This window comes from Falco cherrug, chromosome 3 (genome assembly GCF_023634085.1).
Source record: "Falco cherrug isolate bFalChe1 chromosome 3, bFalChe1.pri, whole genome shotgun sequence".
Taxonomy (NCBI): domain Eukaryota; kingdom Metazoa; phylum Chordata; class Aves; order Falconiformes; family Falconidae; genus Falco; species Falco cherrug.
The window spans coordinates 44,843,016-44,864,677 of record NC_073699.1 but is presented as its reverse complement, the minus strand read 5'-3'; positions in this window follow the sequence as shown (position 1 = coordinate 44,864,677).

Below are 21,662 nucleotides of genomic sequence, written 5' to 3'. Positions count from 1 at the left end.
TGCACAGCACTTTTATTACCTTCCCCAGGCAAAACTCCCCTCAGATTTGCCTATCCTTCCCTGGTGGCCTACCAAAGGTGGTTTTATTTTCAGGAAGGCAGGTTGCTCTCTGCTTTGTTTCCCCTCAAGGTGTATGGCACAGGTACCACTCTTGAAAACACTTGAAATTTAACCTGTCACAGGATTCCCACCATCAGCCCCATCGGGTGGCTCATATCTGTAGCTGAGAGATTGCCTGCTTCCTTATCCTTCCTGCCCTGCCTTGGAAAACCGTCTTGCTCTGGATGAAAACCATTTGCTTGTCCACAAATGGTCCACTTGAGTATGATTAACAGCTCTTTGCTGTTACTCCTGGGTTAGGGTTAATTCAAGATGATGCAGGGAAACCTCGAACAAACAGACTAAGACCTAAATCACACAGACTCCAAGCAGAAATCGCAAGCTGCAGATAGCACCTCCAAATCTCTGGCAGCCCACTCTGCAGTGGGAACAGGGAAGAGGTGAGGAATCTGGAAGCCTGCTCAGCCACCTGCTAAAGACCCTGCCATCCAGCAGCTGCAGAGCCAGGGAGATGGACACCAGGGGCTCTTGGCTGTGGGACAGCTTAGAAGGAAAACCACGGAGTTCCATTATTAGATACCATATTAGATACAGTAGAGGCCATCTATTTGTTTTCCTGTTCAACTAATATTGAAATTTCTTAGTGTCACCCAGAATCTCAGCGTAAGTGAGTAGGAGAGACACATTTGTGCCTCTGTGCTGGCTGCCAGCACTCCACCAAAAATCTAACCTTTTCTTTCATTTAGTGTCATCAAGCCCAGCAGCAGCTGGGCTCCCACTAAGCACAATGTGCTGACTGCTCTGCCTGCAGATAACTCCACACATGCTCAATCCTTTATTTTAAAAGACAGATTTATCTCAGAGAGAGAGAAAGAGAGAGAGAATACCAGAACATCTTTTTTCTTCTTCTTTTCTTTTCTTATCTTTAGCACTTTGAAAGGAAATCCAAAATAATTTATTTGTGCCTATTTCTTAGTTTCTTCATTGGCAATAATGAAGCTCTCATTAGACCCATGAATGGGACGTTATATGGCTTATGTTTTCAGTCTAGGCAGAGGCTGGCAAATCAACCTTTTTCAACTTCAGTTGGAAACATGAGCTAAACAGAGTATATGTGTGGGTGTGGTGTTGCTTATTTTTCTTAATAATCAGGCTTATTTTTTAAAACTTTATCATATTTTTGTAGAGGGGAAAAGAAAAGTAAATTCTGCTTTTCAGTTAAAAGGTAAGGAAATCATTTGCAAAAATGAGAAGCCAGTTCATAGAGCTCACCACCTTGCACACTCATTCATAAAGTGACCACTTTAAGACACACTCAGTGTTTGACTGGTAAAATTTCATGTCAGCAGTCACACCATATGTGAAGGGTATTTCCAAGACAGAAAACATTCCCTGCACACTGACTAAAATTCAACACCTTTCACAAACATTTCAGGTTGTTTGAAATTGTTCCAATTTCCATTATCTTGCACAGTCACAGAATTTAGAAACAAGAAAGACTGGAGTAAAATGCAAAGGAAGTTAAAATGTCAGAGGTCCCCAAAATAAAAGCAGTGTAAAACACAGAATATCACGCAAAAAATCTCAGTAAGCTTTCTGCGCAGTAGTTACAAATGGGGTTTCATCACGCAGTTTATGTAGCCAAAGTTGCTCTTATCACTTGGGTGGGTTTTTGTTTATATTTTTCAGCGAGCTGGAGACCAATCCTAATTCTAACAAAGCTTTAATGTGTATGTGTGACAGAGGAAGGTCCTGTGCATGTTAAATTTCTTTTAAGCAGTTTCATCAGTCTATTAGAGCAAAGGCAGGTTTTCTAAATTGTCAAAAAGATGCCAGTTTCAGGCGTCTGTAGGATAAGCCAATCTTTTCAACTAGGACAAAACCCACCACTACATAATAGTCTTTACAGGCTCATAAACCACCGTACCACCCAAGATGTTAACAAGCTGGCATGTTTTGAGCATCAAAGATAGAGAGGAAACTATGTTTACATGTTTGGCACAAAAACTAATGAGGAAAGTCAATTGGCCTTTTGTCTTGAGGGTCTGAAGAGCTGCACTGTAATGTTTGGTTTCTTGGTTGGCACTTGTTCAAGTAATCACTCGTGGCCTGACAAAGCAGCACTTGTGTTTTATTAGTGGCCATGCTGAACTCTCCTGCCTGGGCTGTGTTGTCTCTCAATAGAGCTCTGCACCAGAGGGCACACTTATTTGAAAACACTAAATCAGAGCATGATGATCTTTGCCCGACAAATACAACCAAGAGAGCAGAAGGAAGTGTTGACAACAGCTCTCCTTTTGTTAGAGAAAGTGAGGAAATAACAACTGGCGTGTGTGTGCATGCGTGTGTAAGAACAGTCCTGAAACACCAGTGACAAAACCAGCAAAACTTTGTTCCCATGATGAGGTGCTCAGAGCCAAGTGCATTCACTTCATCCTTGAGAACAGCACATCAGTGAGGCTAAATTTCATGTTGCCCACAGGTGGGAGAACAGACTAAGCATTTTTAATGTGTTGGGTCAATCTGGCACAGGCAACAAAGGTACAGACTCGTGAAACACTACAGTCCAAAGAATTTGAAAGTCACTGTTTCATCTACTTGAGCCAGGTAAAAGGCAAACCCTGGAGGGTCAGGCTTCTTTATCTGATAAAACTCAAACCCTCAGCTTTCAAATACTTGAAAAAGCACAAACTTGTCAGCAAAGTTGGGCTGCGATTTGTGTTTTGGGAAATTGGACTTTTTTGTGAAACTGTTGGCACTCCTTGCCAGAAAGATGATGAGAACAAACTTGCAAACTCTGACTCACAGCAACAGCCCCCCTCACTGCAAGAGATAATTGCACAGAGACAAATTAACTGTTCCAGTTATGATGTCTGTGTGTAGGAACCTTCACCAGTCTGGGGGTGGGAAAAAAAATGTCCAGAGGGATATCAAAGTGAAAAATCATGCCTAAATTGAAGGTCCTTTATTTTGGGCTATTTTGTTTCTTTTCCTGTCACTTAGAATCTCCTATGTAGGTTATATAGAATATATACAAGTTTTGCTACAAAGTTCCACATGCCACCTCCATTTAACTTCACGAATTTGACCAGACCACCTACTTTTAATGCAGCTACCTATAGACACATAAGATATATGCTTAAGAATCTCCAGTTTTGTAGCTCTAATCTCAGGCATCTTGTAAAGTTGTGAGGGGCTGACACAAATAGCAGGTGGCTTCTGTTTAAAATACATTTTCAAAGGACAAGGAAAATATCTTATTAATTGTTTTTTCAGTGATAATTTAGTCTGAAATGAAATATATATAATATTAAAGCCTTATGTATGAAGAACTATTTTTTAGTATATGGAATGTAATTTTGAAATTTTTCCTGTGCTAAATCCATGACTATTCACAATCATATTACAATTTAATATATACAATTATATTAAATCATATAAGTGGGGGAAAGGGACATAAAATATTGAAAGAAGTTGTGTCTGGTAAAAAAATAAAACAAACAAAACCCCCCACAAAACCAACCAAGAATGTGGTCTCTGAGTTTTCATGATGGTATAAAGATGCAATGATCATCTGATGCATTAAAACTCCCCAGGTAGGCAAGAAGATCAAAATACAGCTCACTATGCCTTTCCAAAAAATCTTGTGACATCTCAAACAAGCTGAATATTACACACATTATAACTGAACAATCTCTAAACACGCTCTGCCACCAAAATCACTTACTGATCTGTGAAATCCTGTAACAGTTCTGGAAACCTACCTGAAGAACAAACTGTGTTTACAGTAACTAGTGTCTGAAGAGTCAGTTTTTCATAATTTTTGTATGAGATTTTTGGGCACAGTTTCTGGCTTTCAAAGACAATTTTGTTGATGAATGTTGTCTCCAGCTGAAGACGATCATCAAATTGCAGCAGGCTGTATGTGGCATATAACACTGCATTGCCTGTCTGATAAAACTCCAGTGCGGTGGGTATAGTAAAGCATTTCTGCATTCGGTTAGGTCTTGGCAGCTGCCTCTTATCTGTCCAGAGACTCAACTTGGCCTCACGAGAATACCTTGTAGGATTATTTCAGGGCACTGCAAAGAATGTGCTACTTTGACACAAAATATATATTATTGTCGTCTTCAGGCTTCTTGGCGCACTCCTCCAGCGCACTCCCTCAGGAAGGAACTCACAGTGAGTCCTTTTTTGCACTTTTTAACCTGTCCTCTGTTGAATACTTAGGGGTTCAGGATTAGCTTTAGGAGGAACTAGTATCTGTCTAGTGAAGATGCAAATAAAGAAACCCATAATTTATTTTTTTTTGTGAACTGAATCCACTATAGCCCCGTGTGTATATCTCCTTAAAATGTTAAAATGATGGAGTTTTGGTATTTGACTCTGTTTTGGAGAACAAAATAGACATTATTTCTCTATTCAATAGCAAAGTTTCTTCCTGTCACACAGTGTCAGGAATCAAGCAATCCCTTAAGAGTGATTCGAGAACTGAATGAGTAAATGCAATATATAGCTGACACTGAACCTTTTGAAAAACAGTCTCTATTAATTCAGACCTGTCAATACTTAAGTTTTACCTAGGAGACCAGCGATTTCTATATTCTGCTTTTGTTTTCTCCTCTAAAATTTGCCATTTATTTCAGCAATTACAACACATTTTTTTCAAACTTTTCACAAGCCTTGCCTTCTCTTTAGGGAAACAGCATCTAGTCCCTGTTGGCTGAGGGATTATTATTAACTCCTGCGGTGTGAATTACACTTTAAAACATAAATAAGGCATGTAGCAGGTAAAACAGCATAAAGAAGTTTTCACTATTTCCTCCAAATTTAGATCTAACTAGTAATCAATTTCTTAATTTTTTTCACTTTTTGCCCCTACTATTTGCGTGTTAGATGATTTAAAAATTATTCCAGTGATTTTTGATAACTATGTATTACAGATACTGTTTGTTGGTTTACAAAAGACTAATTGCATAGTGCTAGATGTGGACAGCTTCAATGCCTTTCTTTTCTAAACAGGAATTATGCATTGATTATTGCTTCATTCTAACAATAGTAGTCAGAATTAAGTCTTACATGTAGAGGGTCTACTGAGAAAGCTGCAGACTAGAGCAATCACAAAAGATAAGAGAACTTAAATACTTTAACCCCAGCTTTAACTATCTTCTATAAAATATACTTATTTCTTATTTCCCTACTGTTTAATTTTTTCCAAACATTTCCAGGGAAAACACTGGGTTTCTATTTTTTCATTAAAACCTGAATCTCCTATTTTCAAATGAGGTGTTTATAACCTTCTAATCAGGTATGAGCACAGACATGCTACAATTTGCTTTGTGAATTAAAAATTTAAAAAATATATATTGTTGAGAGCTAGTTTTTGTGGTGCTGTTGTAGTATTAATACAAGGTGAATTCAGTAAAGGCAATGTCCTCAGCACCTAAACCTATAAACATTTCTGGCTAGCACAAAAGACAAGTTTTTACCTATGAAAGAAGGAAAACAGCATCACCCCCTTTCAATGTGAAGCTTGTACCTGAGTGTAGCACTTTGCAATGCGAATTATTTCCTGGAAGTTAAATTTATGACATGCTGGACTAAAGCAAGGGAAGAAATGGTATCCCACTATCACACTGTGACAGGTACCTATAAAAGATGTGATTCTACAGCACTGCCATCAGAATTATGAAGAATAGGAAATGTTTTCAGGAATGGCAATTTTTACCCAAAGTCTTCATGGAGTTTAGAGAAATGGGAATTTCAGTGCTAAAAAAGTAAATGTGAAAAATACCTATTTTATCTCTGCTGTTTACGCCAGTGGAAAGATAGTTTCACCATGACAGTAGAATTATAACAATACCAGTCTTTCCTTAGACTTTCTTTGTTAGAAATATCGCTGTGCAGAGGAACAGATAAAGTTAGCACCAGTATGTTTGCTAATAGTGAATCTTCTGCAACAAGGCTTTAGCCATTATTATAAATATGAATGCCCCTATGGATATATTTGTTCTTGGACATAGTGGTAATGTAGTGCCTGAATCAAATGAAAATAGGAATAAAATACTGCTATATCATCTGAAAATCAATGACACTTACGTGATACAACGGTACAAATCTCTGGACCTAGCAAAATGGAGATATTCATGGAAACACCTCCAGTATAAAACATTATCTAATTTAATCAACTTCCACAAATACACTATTTAGTTCTTTATTTTTTAGCAATGTCCTATAAGACTTAGAAAATCTCTCTACACTTCTAAAATGACCTGTTTTCAAAAGACAGAATACCAGAACACTGATTTTCATCTAACCTTACTCAGATAAAGCTCTTGTTATCTTCATTGAGAACCTGCCACTAAATGTCTAAACCAAGGTGCTGAAATCTAGGCTACTACATCCAAATATCGGTACCTAACAAAAACAGCTTTGTTTTCAGACTGTGACTGCCCAAAAATCCTACTGATATGATGGAAAACAGAAATCAGAATCTTCAGGGTTTTATGTTTTAAGATAATTTATTGTCCTAATTTCAAGCATTCCCATTTCAATGTTTTGAACAATTTCTGCATTCATTTTCCTTACATCTTTTTATTAGTTAACCAGTTTTCTTTAGTCCTTAGCTTACAGCTTTGTGAGCTCAAAACATTCCCTTTATTTAGGCAAATTATTTTTCCAGTGGTAGCATATTGAAGTGTCCCATTCTTAATGCCAGAGCAGCAATGCAAATTCATCCAAATAGATTACAGTTAACCATTCACAACTGGCGTAGACATGGGAGACAGACTTACTGAAGTACATATTTATAAGAATCTTTTTTGTCCACATGGCACACTCAGAGCTTTTGAATTGAACAAAACTTGGGACATGGCTTATCTGTTTCGCTCTGCCCTTAATTTCCTGACAGAATACGTGCTGGTGGTAAACGAGAAGTATGCATGCATTCAGAAAAATGTGCCTTTGCCAGGAAGACCTGGAGCAGTGGCTTCAGTTTCCTTTTTCTTGCAAAAGGTAATGGACTATATCCACTCTGTCCCTGAAAAGACCTGGCAATGAGGTCTCAGAAATAGTAAAAAGAGTGAGCATCCTCTGGCCAAGATGCTTTTGTAGAGTTGCGAGGATGGGCACATGCTGACCAAGGCACTTTGCTCCCACCAGCAGCTGCTTGGCCTTCCCACTCCTTCATCTTAATTACCCTGCTCCTCTCAATGCAAATCCCGGTGCTATAGATGAGTGTGACATGGGCAGCTGAGGTCTTTTTTCCTCGCAAAAAGAAAGAAGTCTGTTTGTGGAGGGTCCCCTCTACGCCTGGATGAATGGATAAGCATCATCCCTGCACACATACTGCCCTTAGTTACACTAACTGAACGTCATCATTTGTTGGTCTAAGAAAGTGGGAACCTGAACCCACAGCAGTCACTTGGTCTGAACGAAGGCTTCTAATTGCATAACATAGGACTCTGGTGTTGAAGTATCTTGCTCTAAAATATAAGCAAATGAGACATAAGCCCAATACTGTGGGTGTTACACGGAGCCCTAATTCTTGTGCTCCCAAAGGTCCTGTACACTTTGAGAATAGCCCCAACGGACAAAAGCTCTAAGCCAGGTTTCTGAATAAAAAATCCACTTCCTGCAAGTTCGATTAAGCTAGCTAATTTTCAGTCAAACACACTAATTTCTTGACAGGTTCTTCTGATGTTTTCCCTCTGTTTGCAATTTGCATCATTAAGCAGCTTGGTGTTTCAAAGCAGCTGCAGTAGTAAGGTCACAAGGTTTTATGTTAAATAGCAACATCTTCTGCTTTTTAAAGAAGAAACAGAAAGCAGCTGATCTGATGGCGCATAATTTTCTTTCTTTCCCTTTTTCTCTTTGGGGTGAGAAAAAGGAAGGATTGGAGCTTCTTGTGGATCACAGACATTTTACTCTGGAAGAAAGAGCAGATCTATAGGTCTTTGTGCTCTCGAAAGCAACACAGAATCACAGGTGTCCTTGATTATCAAGAAATCTTCTTCTTTTCTAATGGTTTCCCCTTCTCTCCCTGAGAACAGCAGGTCATCTTTCGGGCATGAATATCTCATTTTAAGAGGCACAAAATTCAGTCTTAAAAGGAAAATTTTAAATAAAGGTATACACTGAATTGGAAGATTAAAAAAAAAAAAAGCTTGGCAATGTTCAGTATGCCAGAAAGAAGGGCTGTGCTGACCTATCCAGAGTAAATAGTGATAGTAAACAGATGTTTCTCAATTAATTCTGCCTGCACTCTGTTTCCATATCTGAGGAACAGTGGTAACAACACAGCAAATAAAGTGTGACACAAAGACACCTTCATTCAGTCTTTCTCCCGGTAAAATTGCTTCCCTTCCCCCCCCCCGCCCCCCCCCCCCCCCTCCCCCCCCACCCCCTGCCATTTTTTATGGTCACACAAAGTGAATTTGTGGGCTATAGCCACCCTAAAGCAGTTCCTCGTGCCTCGGGAGGCCGGCTGGTCACTGGGATTGGAAAAGCCTGAACCTCATAGCTCCAAGCAGTTTTGACAGTTGCTGAAGACACGTATCAGTAAATACTCTAAACTGAACTTAGCACTGCATCAAAGGCTCCTGAGCCGAGCGGCCCTGACAAAGCTATTCTTGGCCCATCAGGGCTCTGGGGTGCACAGCCTCTCGCTGGAAATGCCACTGCTGAATTGCCCTGTGGCTCTGCATCCACCAAATCAAAAATGAGTTTACATGCGTTTTTATCTCACAAACATTGATGCATATATGGTTGAGAGGGGCACAGCAAAACATGCTGAATTTCATGAAAATCATCACTGAAGGCAATGGCTTTTGTATAATAACATGTGTTCATACATGTAGGTACAAATGTACAGATGAGTGACTGTGGGATGTGTATATTGATAAGTAAAACTAGAGTAAATGCAGTGTTGTCTATACCCCACATTACAACTAATACTGTGAGTGATATATCTAAAAGGCTCATGTAGTCATAAGGCTGTCAGTTTTAAAATGCTGATAGGTAGAAAAATGACAAGTTACTCCTGGAGACAGGGAAGACATGCTTTGCCACTTGCACAGAGGAAGATACAGATGTTCTGACCTGTGTGGAAAAAGACAAACTATAAATCTCCATCTTGAAGGAAATATAATTGTAATTTTATCACTGAGGCCTCTTTGGGGAAAAAAAACCCCATAGTTTACGATGCATTGCACTCTTTCTTTGCTTACAACTCAGCAGCTACAATTAAGACAAGAGAGTTGGAAAATTTAATTCAGTTTAATTTGTTATACATTTTTCCCCTTCCAGAGAGCCATGTGATGTAGTGGAGGATAAGAAACCATGTCTTGTCTTTCAGTATTTATTAAGCAAACTAAAATAGTCTGTTTTGTAGAAAACAAATTTCATTTTGCCTGTCATACTAGAACCTTATGCCAGTCTGATCTGTTGTATAGTCTCACTGAACCCAGTGGCTTTGAAGTAAATTGTGTATACAAATGTCTTGCTGTAAGCAGTCCTGTACTATCAGCATGTGTGGAGACCAGCATGAACTTGCCATTCAGAGAAATACAGGGCTGTGAAGAAGGGGAGAGAAATCTGTTTCCTTTCCTTCCTTATTTAGGTGCTGCAGAAGAATATGAAAGTAGTTCAATAAGGCAAATGATCCAAGAACAGTTCTTTTGAGTATGTTCTGATGTGTGCAAACATGACATATTTAATTAGTATTACATTCTATCTCTTATAAGAAACCCAAGATTCAAGATAGGATAATTATCTTTTAACAACATACAGCTGCTAAACTTCTCAGGAATATGGTACCACATCACAAATAACCACTTTCACAGAGGAACATTTATAAATGTCACGTCATGGAAGAGAAAAGCTACTGTGGAAAAAGGGAAACATTTTCATTCTTACAGATAAAGCAAGGCCTCAGAACCCCACACCTATGCAGCAAGCAAATGTGATTAAAGGCAGAACAAACAAGAAAAACCTTGCATTAAATAGATCATGAATTTGCTTGTGGGTCTGTAACAGATGTGTTACTAAGGATGCTTTGTTTATCCAGTTGCAAGACTGTCGAAGAGAATCATTCCAGTGATGCTGCTTATCACTCTTTTAATTCTGCTCAGGCAAAACTGTTAGCTTTGAAAAAGCAATTTTTTTTTGGCCCTACTCTATCTGGCTGCACAGAATTTTCAAAGCACCACAATGTTGTAAAAAATGCCCTTTTAATCAGATTACCCTTGGCGAACGTCCCAAACTCAGGCTGAAGTGCAGTGCTTGTGGTTTCTCAACAGCTTACACTAAGCCTGCACCATGGAAATAATCTACTTTTAAAACCCAGGAAACAAATCGACTGCACTAAGGACATAAGTCGCTGTCATTAGGGAGTGATTAAGCTAAACATTTTTATACACTCTGGTAGCCCAGTTTCATATTGTGTACCTCTGTGCCAAGAGAAAGAATGGCACCCCAAATGATGGCTCGTTTGATTCAGCCACCCCAAAAAGGTCTAGTCTTACACAAATTAAAGTTAATTTTTCCCTAATAATCACAAAAGGAAAAAAGAGGGCGAGAAAAAGAGATATATTTGCTTTTAATGAATTAGAAAATACAGTAAAATCAGCTTTACAAGCAATAATTCAGCTGAGGATCATGCGTTTGATTAAAGAATATACATGATATTTTTTGACACACATTAGCCTCTCCTAAAAATCCTGTCGCCTTACATTAAATTACTGCTACTTGTTTTATGCAAACATATTTCTTTTAATACATAATTTATGTTGGAAATTCTGTGTGGTTTTGAAGAGGCAGTTACCATTTTTATAATTTACCATTATAATGCCATGTCTTCAGCTTTCTGTGATGTTATATTTTTCATAGTGGGAAAATACAACATTGAGATGTTTGAACAGAAAATACTCCACCTCCCCTGATTTTCTTCTAACAAAACTGTAAAAAAAGAATATGGATCTGACTCTGTCTAATCAAATTACCTGGTGTCTGAGACAACCTTGCTATTTCGGTACATGCAGGTCCTAAAGAAGAAAGGATCTAGATGTCAGATCCTGGTGCATGAAGAGCGGAAGGTGTGTTTGCGGGAGGGAGATAGGTTTGTTTTTGTTTTCTGCATAAATCTGGGCTCAGGTCTGATATAGATGGGATGTTCAACTAGTCTAAGGTACAAATCAGGTCCGTTCTTGATCCCTACTTTGGACATTCTGCTGATAGTTCATTTCTAATTTATGGAACATGTCATTAATCCTCAATCTGTCAGCCTCTTTTTGACAATAATTCAGTCTGACAGTTGAAGGATTAATATTTATTAAACACCCTGTACTTTAGAAGTCAAAGAAATGTTCAATTCATTTCCGCGGCAAAATCTTCCAACTTGTAGCAAGCACTACCCCCAATCCCTTCGTGCTCCGTAAAAGCCAAATAAACCCAGATGACAACACAATAGGAACAGCAGATGACCAACAGAAACAAAACAATAAGGAAAAGAAAAAAGTAATTACAAGTAATCCTTCAAAAGACATGGTCGTGGATTCATTTAAGGTATTCCTCTGCCCAAGCATATGTTTTCTCACTCTTCCTTCCCCTTCCAGCCCTCCCCCTCCCTTCCCCACTCATAAATAATTCATAACCTGATAAATATGCAATTTCAAAAAAGTGCAGACACGGCAGCACTGCATTAAAAAAAAAAAAAAAAAGGCTTGTGCTTTTCACACAGAAGACCTGAGCTGCACTTAACGGATGACAGATTTTCCAGTATTCAAAAGCTGTATTATATATATATGATAGAAGTGAGACGGTATTTCTGGTCTGATTCCTTGCTAGACATGTTGTGAATTGTCTGCAGAAAGCTGTAACATAAAACAAATGGTGTTGTTGGTTTGGTTTGGTTTGGTTTCTTTTTTTTCCTTTTTGAAAGAAAAGATGAGGTGGAAAGCAACGGCATTCCCACTGTTTAAAGTTTGGCTGACCACATGTTTTCAGGTCGTTATAAATTTAGGGAGTACAGCTGGAGAAGAAGCACAGCCACATGCTTTCTCCTGTAGCTGGTGCAGAATTTGCAGGTAGCGCACGTGCCGTACGTAATTCTCTGGCGATCCCACTGGGAAGGTCTCCCTCCTCCCAGAGTCCCCCTAAGCGGTGGCCACTTACGGGCCATCGTGGGAACACTCTTCAGGGGCCGATTTCACAGGCTCGGCAGCAAAGTGCTCTGCCTTCTGCTTGCACGCAGGTAAAGCCCACCCGAAGTAAGACGCAGGATGAGAAGCGGAGCGGAGTACCTCCATTTTGTGGGCTAATTGCTTGATTACCAGGCTGAAACAAAATGGAGGAAAGACTTTTTTTTTTTTTTTTTTTGCAAAAGCAGCTCTAGGCTGACGTGACAGAAGAGACAAAGTATCGGGAGAAAAATGGTGCTTAAGGAGCATCAGTCATAAAATCACTAATATGAAATAGAATATGAGAAATATAGATAATGTGTACACATTCCTAACATTCCTACAGCTAATAGATGCACAGGACTCACGTACAGTTGATTTTTGGGTTTAGCAACAGTTAGAACATAAAAATGATTTCAACGTATGAAGTGTAACCTTTTGGATGAACATTTAAATTGGAAACACCATGGGTAAGAAATAGACCTCAGCATTTAATTTGGACTGGTTAGTTGGAAGCCTGTATTTACTGTACAATAATTTCAAATTTAATTAAATAACGCTGCTGATGCCAGTCACATCAACACTGTAAAGATGATTAATTACATGCTTAAATGAAATATAAACTGCTTTAAAAGTAACATCAATGCAGAGCCCTGTAAGCAGACACTATACGATAGATTTAAACGCAGGAGCCTACCTGCTTCCCTTAGAAGCACGCCATGGTTAAAAAAACCAGGCCCTGTATCTCAGTGTAGTAACTGTATCAAAAACAGAGCCTTTTATGAGTTTCTATTTTTCTGATATTTTTTTTCCCCCTCTTGACATTTTTTTTTTTTTTGCAGGAGAGCTTTCACATGATTTGCATTGTCACCTCGTGGACTGGCTATCGATAGGCAAACAGGGGCTGAGGCACTGTAATACGGGGCCGCGCTGTCACAACAAGGCAGCTGGATGGTTATATATTCCACTTTGTTTCCATTGTATTTCAATCCACAGAAGCAGCAGGACAAAGGGCCTGACAGAGTTAACCATGGATTGTCACCTTGATTTGTCCAGTCTAGCAGATACGCAGAAATGAATAATATTCTGCTTATAGACAAAACACAGAAGCAAATAAGCTTGCAAACAGCATTTTCAAAACTGTACTATCTGTAAAAAAAAAAAAAAAAATCAGGTATCTGTAGATGTTACATCCTCTATGGGGGAAATAAAAGCAGGAAGAATCATCAGACTAGCACACAGAAAAACTCCTCTGCAACACTGTCTATTGAAAACAGAAGAAGCAACCTCTGTGACTAGGGGCTTGGATCTCTGTCTAATCTGCATCATGTTGGTTTGTTTTTCAGGAATGTTACGACAGGGCTTTAAAACTGAAGTTTCTGTCATAAATGTAAACACTTTGGGGCAGGGACCATACCCTGTGTATGTTAGATTTGTTTGTGGGGCTACACCCTTAACACTGTAACTGGGAGGTGCAGTTATACATATGTGGAATATGGTAAACAAAGCTATTTCCAGAAAGAGGTACCAAATTAAAAATCTTTTTTTCTAAAAGAGTAAAAACAGTGAATGGAGCTCAATGTCTGCTCTAACATAGCTCTGACTTAAATATAAACAATGTCTTATTTAACAATCACTACTTAGAAGAGCTGCAAAACAGGCAATTGCTGTGAGGAAATTCAGTAGTGAAAAGATAATATTATAATCAACTAATCAACATCCAGGATAGCTTTTTACAATTTGAAAAATCTCAAATGTTAGCAAAATCATACACATAAGAAACAAACAAAAAAAAAAAATGCAGGAAAAAATTAAAGGAAGAAGTTGTCTTTTGCCCTCTTCCTAAGGACATAAAAATTCTGGTTTATGCTACTGTTCAGTAAGGTAAATTGAATGAAGAAAGGGAGATGACTCAACAGAGCAAAGGTCAGTTCTGAAACACCTTAATTTTTTTATAGAAGACAAAAACAACCAGCAAGAAACCTCATTGTGGTTTCTGACAACCACGTGTTCATTAACTATATGAAAGACATAATCAAACTCTCATTTTGCTTATACAACATACCTCACCAGAATGGACAAAATATTTGCCTCTGAAGAAAAACCTTTCAGAAACATGTCATTTATACGTCTTTTTTATTTATGAGATAAGGCTTATCAAAAGATGCGGTATTACACATCACAATAATGTATTCACTTCTGAGCATGCAGTATTTTAAACAGGCATGAAAGACTAAATGCATTTAATATTTTAGGGTTATTAGTTTTTAATAATAGATTGGATGATTTTTGCATTTGTGTATACATTTCGTTGTTCCAGTCGGTGTGTACCCATTCTTTTAACAGTGCAAAACCCCACACTAAAATATAACATGCCATCATACCATCTTAAGTATCTACTTGAAGCTACATTATGTATCAGAAAAGGAAAAAATATATAAATCTTACCCACATACTGGAATGCTAATGTGCATCCATCAAAGAGCTACACATTCATAGTAAAGGTTTCAGCCCAAATAAAGCCCCTTGCATTATCGCATACATGTAAAAAATAATGAAAAAAATTAAAACTCTTTTTTTTCTTTACCAAAATTGTTTAGGAAAACCTAAAGGCACCAAAAGAACCATTTATTGTCCAAGGAGAAAATTGCACGGATTTGTCTTTCCTCGGAATTCTATGCAGCCAACCGTAATAGCTCTTTGACAGTTCACCTGACTGCAGCAGAAATGGGAATGTGATGGTTACAGTGGATGACAGAAAGGGGCCATTTGAAGTGCTATTATGCAGTTTACATGAGAAGATTTCCACAGATTTTGGCTTTATTTAGTTATGTTATGTACATTTTTTGCTGGGATTTTTTGGGGGGTTTTTTGGTGGTGCGTTTTGTGATTTTTTTTTATCGAGCAATGTATGCCTTACAATAATAAAGGGCACATTCTTTTCTGGAGCTGCCATATAGAAATGCTAGAAATGCACACTTTAAAATTTAAAATTGCATTAGTATTTCCAAACTGGCTTGCGCTAGTCACTGTGTTTCACTACTAAAAATGAAAATGAGTACATTCTGTTCTCTCTTGCCCACGATGACATTTTAAAGGACTGTTATGTATGTTTTATTTCATCCAGTTTACCCAGCAATTTCAGATAGAGTAATACAAAGCAGATACTGTATGTTCATACTTAAGCAAAAGCATTAGTAAAAAGAATATTTTTTTTCATAAACAATTGTGGCAGAATTGGAATCTTTTTGAATGGTAAACAATTAAAAGGATATCCTATAAACCTTACACCATGGGGGGAAAAATATCTGTGAGTACCTTGCTGGAAGGATCCAATTCTGCAAGCTCTCATTAGAGTGAATGGCCAGACTGAAGCTACTAGGTCTTCTTGAAAGAGTAAAACCTACTCACGTGAGTCAGCGCTTACAGCACTGAGCCGCAACATTTAAGTATTTTATGGAAGGAGTTTAGGTGTTTTTGCTTTATGGGACTGCTATGTTGTACAGATCTTGCCATTCATGAAAAGATGAGCTTAAACCACAAACAAATACATATATTTCTTTCTATATGCTGATAGCATACAGAGAAACACGATGATAACATGCTCGTTGTTTTACACCAGAATATTTAAAAGAAAAAACACATTTACTGTGTAAGAAGAATAAATGGATGAAAGTGATAATGATGACACTACGCTGTCCTAACTTACTCTGCATTTGTGTGTGATTTCTAGATTTTACAAACCAGAAAAAATAAGCAACTGTACCCTTGATATATTGTTAAGCAGGCCTTCTATGTTTCTATTTTCTGCATAGGGTCAAGACTGTTGACATGGGATTAATCAGCTGCTCCTCCTAAGCCATGAATCAGGATAAATTGTTGTCTGTTTCACACAGTACAATTGCTTGAAGATAGAATTAAACATAGAAAGTACAGACATATGTGAAAACCAGCAGAAATAAGGTATTAATTGCAACACTGGTATAGTGATAGATCCTGTCTGCTTTTGCATTTTGAAGAATTTCAGCAGTAACAACATGAAAACAATGCTTAATTTTCCTCCCGCTTTCTGAAAATGCAATGATTCTTTTCAATACATTGCGCCCTCAGATCATGAAGTTTCACTGAAATATAAAAATTTTGCATCTATTCCTATAAGCAGATCTCTTCATGTCTGTATTTGATTTACAAGCAAAAAAGATCCAGTTATCTTCTGAATATCTTCTAGAGAACATACACTTACATGTAAATGTAGCCTGCTACCTACATTGTTGTTAGCTTATTTGTCAGCCTGTAGCATGATAGGATTTGAGAATATTGGGTGCAAAGTGTCTTCAGGAAGAGGGAAAGAAATCATTCACCATTAGAGATAAGTATGACAAGCTCCTTTTTACACTAGGATACACTTTTATTAAACAGAATGGCGGGGTGCCTGAGTGAGATTACATCTACTACCAATGATGACATGAAAATGGACACTTATTAATCACTGTTTTGAAAATAATTATCCATAGCTTTATAAATGCTATATCTAAGTCAGGATTTTTTCCCTGGGTGTTTTCTTTTATTCACAATACTGTTTTCTCATTACAGAGTTAGAACTTTTAACTATTTCATAAAGGGAGCGTAAAGGGTATGCAGCAAATATGTAGGTTAGTAATAGGATGCTAATATAAAACAGACATTGTATAGTTAGTTGAAAAATAACAGGTCATAGGTATTCAAAACACATCATAGTTATTCAAAAACACCACTTGATCTCTGTGATATTTCATAAATATTTTTGGAAGCTAAAATATCACAAAGAAGATTGTTCAGTTTTTAATTACAGAATAAAATTTCTGTTGATCACAATTCTATATATTGTAAAATAGAATACTTAAAAAGGATGTAAAACAGACTACTGAATTAAAAGATTTGGGGGGATGTTGCAAATGGAAGTACTTTTGTTGATAAACAGCTTTTATGTGTTTTGTGTTTTATTTATTTTTGGCACAATTCAATGTAGAGTTTAAACATCTCTCAGATTTGCAATCAAACCATGGCACTAATATGAAAAACTTTCATAAACTCCTCAGACAATGTAACTTCCTATAGTCATGTACCTCATATGCCCAAAACGTAGCAAAAATGTATTTTGCATCTAGTATTCATTATGTGTATAATTTTTATTATATATACATTTACATAGCATACTGCTGTATCAACATACAGAAATATATTAAGGCACTAATTTTGGAAAAATCCATTATCTTTACTAGGTGCAGTCCTGATACTTTTTTTTATGAACATCTTTTATTTAATTTAAAAGTTAAGTTTCAAAGAAGTAGTTCCAGTGATGGAATGACAATTCAGTATTTAAAAAGAAATGACCATGTTCCATTATGCAAAAATCTATGTATGTTCAGAAAGCACACATGCATGGATGCATAAGAATGGCTGCAGTCTTTTAAAGCTTTTTTCAAAAGCAACTGTATAGATTCAAACTCCAGTAAATTTACTTCTTGTCCATCTTAACTCATGTGATGGCTAAATTTTATTTTACAAATTCATTTTAAGCTTTAATCAGCTACAATAATAATCTGTTAATCTAATTAAAAGAGTATAGAATGTAATGCCAGACTGCCAACATACAATCACGTAGCAGCCTTAACGTTGTTTTTTCAAAGCTGCATCTCAAAATAAGTAAATTCTGGAGAGGAAAAATTTAATTTTAAAAAGTTCAAATACAAATACAAGAATATTGTCTGGAAATGGAACAATATTTACATCTATATGTCTTGGAAATATATACATTTCTGCTTTAAGTAAGATTTTGGAGGAAACACATTTTACTATTACTGGAAAAAATGAATATAGCAACAATTGTTTGCTCACTGATGCTATAAATAATGTTTACCACAAGCTTCAGTAAATGTTTTGACAATGATTTATAAGTATGTTTAATAAAAATATTATATTTTTTCCATTCTAGCAGACAGCTAAATATTTTATAAATACAGTTCAAAGTAATGTATTGGTCGACTTTAAAAAGCTTTTTTCCTGACTTTTTTTTTCACTTAAAAATGCCTCCCCTCCTCAGAATACTTTAAAGCAGAGGGTTTATTGTTGTTGTTTTTCCTGAAGAAAGTTATTCTTTTTTCCTCCCCTAATACTAATTTGGTAACTTTAGCAGCTCTTCAATGTTTGCAGGATGTGTTATTAAGGATTAAGCTTTAAGTTTATTTGTATAGGTAAAGAACCTGGTGTTGCACAGGTCAAGTGGTTTCAGCATGAAAAATAAAGCAATATATTTAAAGAGGTGTTAGTATCCCCTTTCTGAGTCCATTTTTTATTTCATAGTGCAAATATGGTTATAAATCACATTACCCAATGCATACAAATGATCCGAATTACAAAACAGACTGGAATACCTGCACCTTCTGTTTAACCTGTGGAGATGACTCATATAATTGAATTGGAATATGCATACTATACTTATGTATAAATTTCACTAAATTGTTTTAAAGATAAGTGCTTTGTGGAGGAATGAAGAACGCGTCTGAGATACCAACAGTGTTAGCTTTCCGTAAGGCAGCTAATCCAAAAACATGTCTCCTAAATTTCTCACTTGATTTACACAGAACAGTCTTTATCAAAAAGATATACCTCATCTGGACTTCTGTATCAAATTCCCTTTTTTTTATTTAAGAGAGAGAAAGTGCTTCTCTGCTTAAGCATAATTAAAAGTATAAATAGGAAGAAATACCTATTTTAGAATGGTTAGGATCAGCAAACCCTATTTAAACACCCATTTTCCTTCATGCATGGTTCATGCCCACTTCTGTTCAGAAAAACACATCTTTATAAACATATTTATAAATGCATTGGCCCCAGAGCCTGGTGGATGTAACCAGGAGGTTACCCCGTTCCAAAAAAAACACACTGCCAGAGGTGTGCACCATTACTGATCCTCTCTGGATCAAAGCAAAACACCCATGGGTGATACAGGCGCCCTTTTTCTGAGGTATAGACAAGTAGCTACTGTATACAGTGGCAAAGGAGATACTGAAGGCAACATGTGACAGTAACCTCTTTTTTAAGTGTACGTTATATATGTGAAAGACCAAAATAAAAGCATGTCACCACTTCATCCATGATAATCTTTTCAAATGCATTGAAACTATGATTTTTGATACATGATATGCGTCACTTTTTACATGAAAAGCATACAGAAACCCAGAAGTTTTCATGCCAGTTGCTGCACAGAAGAGAGCTACTCATATCTGCAGACTGGTACTCTCCCACTGAAATACTGGTCCAGTTTGGAGGGGAAAATCCTTGTGGTCCCTTGACTACTTGGCAAAATAAACACACTGTAGGATTTGAAGTACCCCTCAAATACAAAAGAGTTGTGTAGCAAGTATTTAGCCTGACTCTGGTAATAAAGAACCATCTCTGCCTACTTCTGCCTCTCGTTTTGCTTCTGTTGCCTCCTGCAGTGCAGAGGAAGTAAATTCCTGCCAGAGGTGGCCTGGAGGCCGCTCAGCACTGCTATCACTGCTACCCTCCCCCATTTGCCATTACCATGGAGGCATGGCTGTGCCATTTTGAAAATATTTCATCGTATTGGCCTGTGATGGTCTGGCACCATACACCACACTGCAGCATGGAGGACAGAAATCTACCTTAAGATGTCTTGCAGAGCCCTGTTAGAGACATTTCTTGCCAATGACTCCCACGCTGCTTTTTGAGTTCAGCGGGAATGTTGGGTGGCTGTTCTCTGTTGTCTTGTGGGGGTCAGGCTGCCAGGCACCCCACAGCGCTGGGCGCACAGCTCGGGAGCTGCCCCCACCTCCTTCAGCCTGCTGCTGGGTCTTGTCATCACACCTCAGGTCCTGCAGTGCCCAAACTGGGAAAAGCTGGATCCAGCCCACTGTCTGTCTGTCAACGTGAATTTCGTAATAGAGCGACAAAAAAGGAAAAACCTGTTCTTTGTGAAATGGCAGGAGAAAAAAAGAGGAGTGGGATCAGGATTCATAAGAAGAAGATACGGTATGAAACCTGCTTTGCATCCAAAATTCTCCCATATCAGACTGAAGTAAGGTGGTGTTACAAGTGTATGCCACCAAAGCAATCAGACAGTGAGGAAAGATATGCAGTCGATGCCCTTTCCATAACAAATCTTGTATGAAATTTATTGCCTTTTCATATGGAAGAAAATTAAGAGGACAGGTAGTGTCCTGTTTGTGACTTTGCTGAGGCATAAACACTTGCAATCTTTATGTAGATGTGTCTTCAGGCGCGTGTGTCTGTGCCTGTATGCGAGGGAGAGTAGGGTCAGGTTCTTGTTTATGACTTGTGAGAGACAGAAACAAGTGTATTTACTTGCAAGTCTGTAAAGGACATCAGCAGAAACAGGATTAGGCCTGTAATATTATTATTCCTTAGCAGAGATCTACTCTACAGAAGGTCACTTAGGTGAAAACTTTTATGTTTTCATGTTCTTTATGTTTAACTTTTTATGTGTTAATTTGATAAAAGAGATATGGCACAAATAAAATGGTACACACTGTAAAAGGCTCACACGCTCATTGAAAGTCCTTTTAGTAGTAACCTGAGACTCCCTCGAACACTGAAGACCAAATAATTTAAAATTATTCATAGAAAGGAGCATGTTTTTTTTTATTTTGACAAGAACTTTGTGAGGTTTAGAAAGAAGTCCCAGCATATGCCAGCTCCTTGACGCTGCTTTCCTATTTAAAACTTGAAATGCCATACCTCTCTGGAGTCTGATAAGATTTACCCATGTTCTGCAACAAAAGAACAGGTTAATTCGGATGTCTGAAAAAATTGTTTTCTACCCATAAACTTCAAAACTGACCTGTTATTGAGAGAACAAAAGGATGTTTGGGGGGCAGTGGAGTCTGTGGAGCATTTTTAAAAACGCCTTGTGATGCTCCACTATCCCCTCTTCACCTCATTTTTTGGATGTTAAACTTGGTGTAATTTTCTAAGTGAACTTATTTTCAGAGGTAAGTTCTCTACCCCTTGCTGGTAGTCAGATCCAACCTGCAACCCCAAACAAAAAATGAGGGCATTTTAAGTTGCTGAATGTTTCTGAATATCTCCCAAAGCTGAGACTTTGTTCTTAGCAAATAATTCTGCAACAGATCAGGTGTTCTGAACTGTATATAAGCACCTGTTTCTGTGTTTTAAAATATTGAGACCACTAATGCATACAATAAATACAAGCTTACAGGTACAATTGTATTGCCTTAATTTTTCTTTTCAAATCACAGAACATATGAGTCCTTTTCAATGAAAGCTTCACACAATACTCTTTAAAATATAGTATATCAATGCTTTAAAAAGAATGTTAAAAAAATTAAGGATTTTGCCTATTTTGTTCAAATGAATATGCCCTAAGTTCTGCTTCTCAGTTGT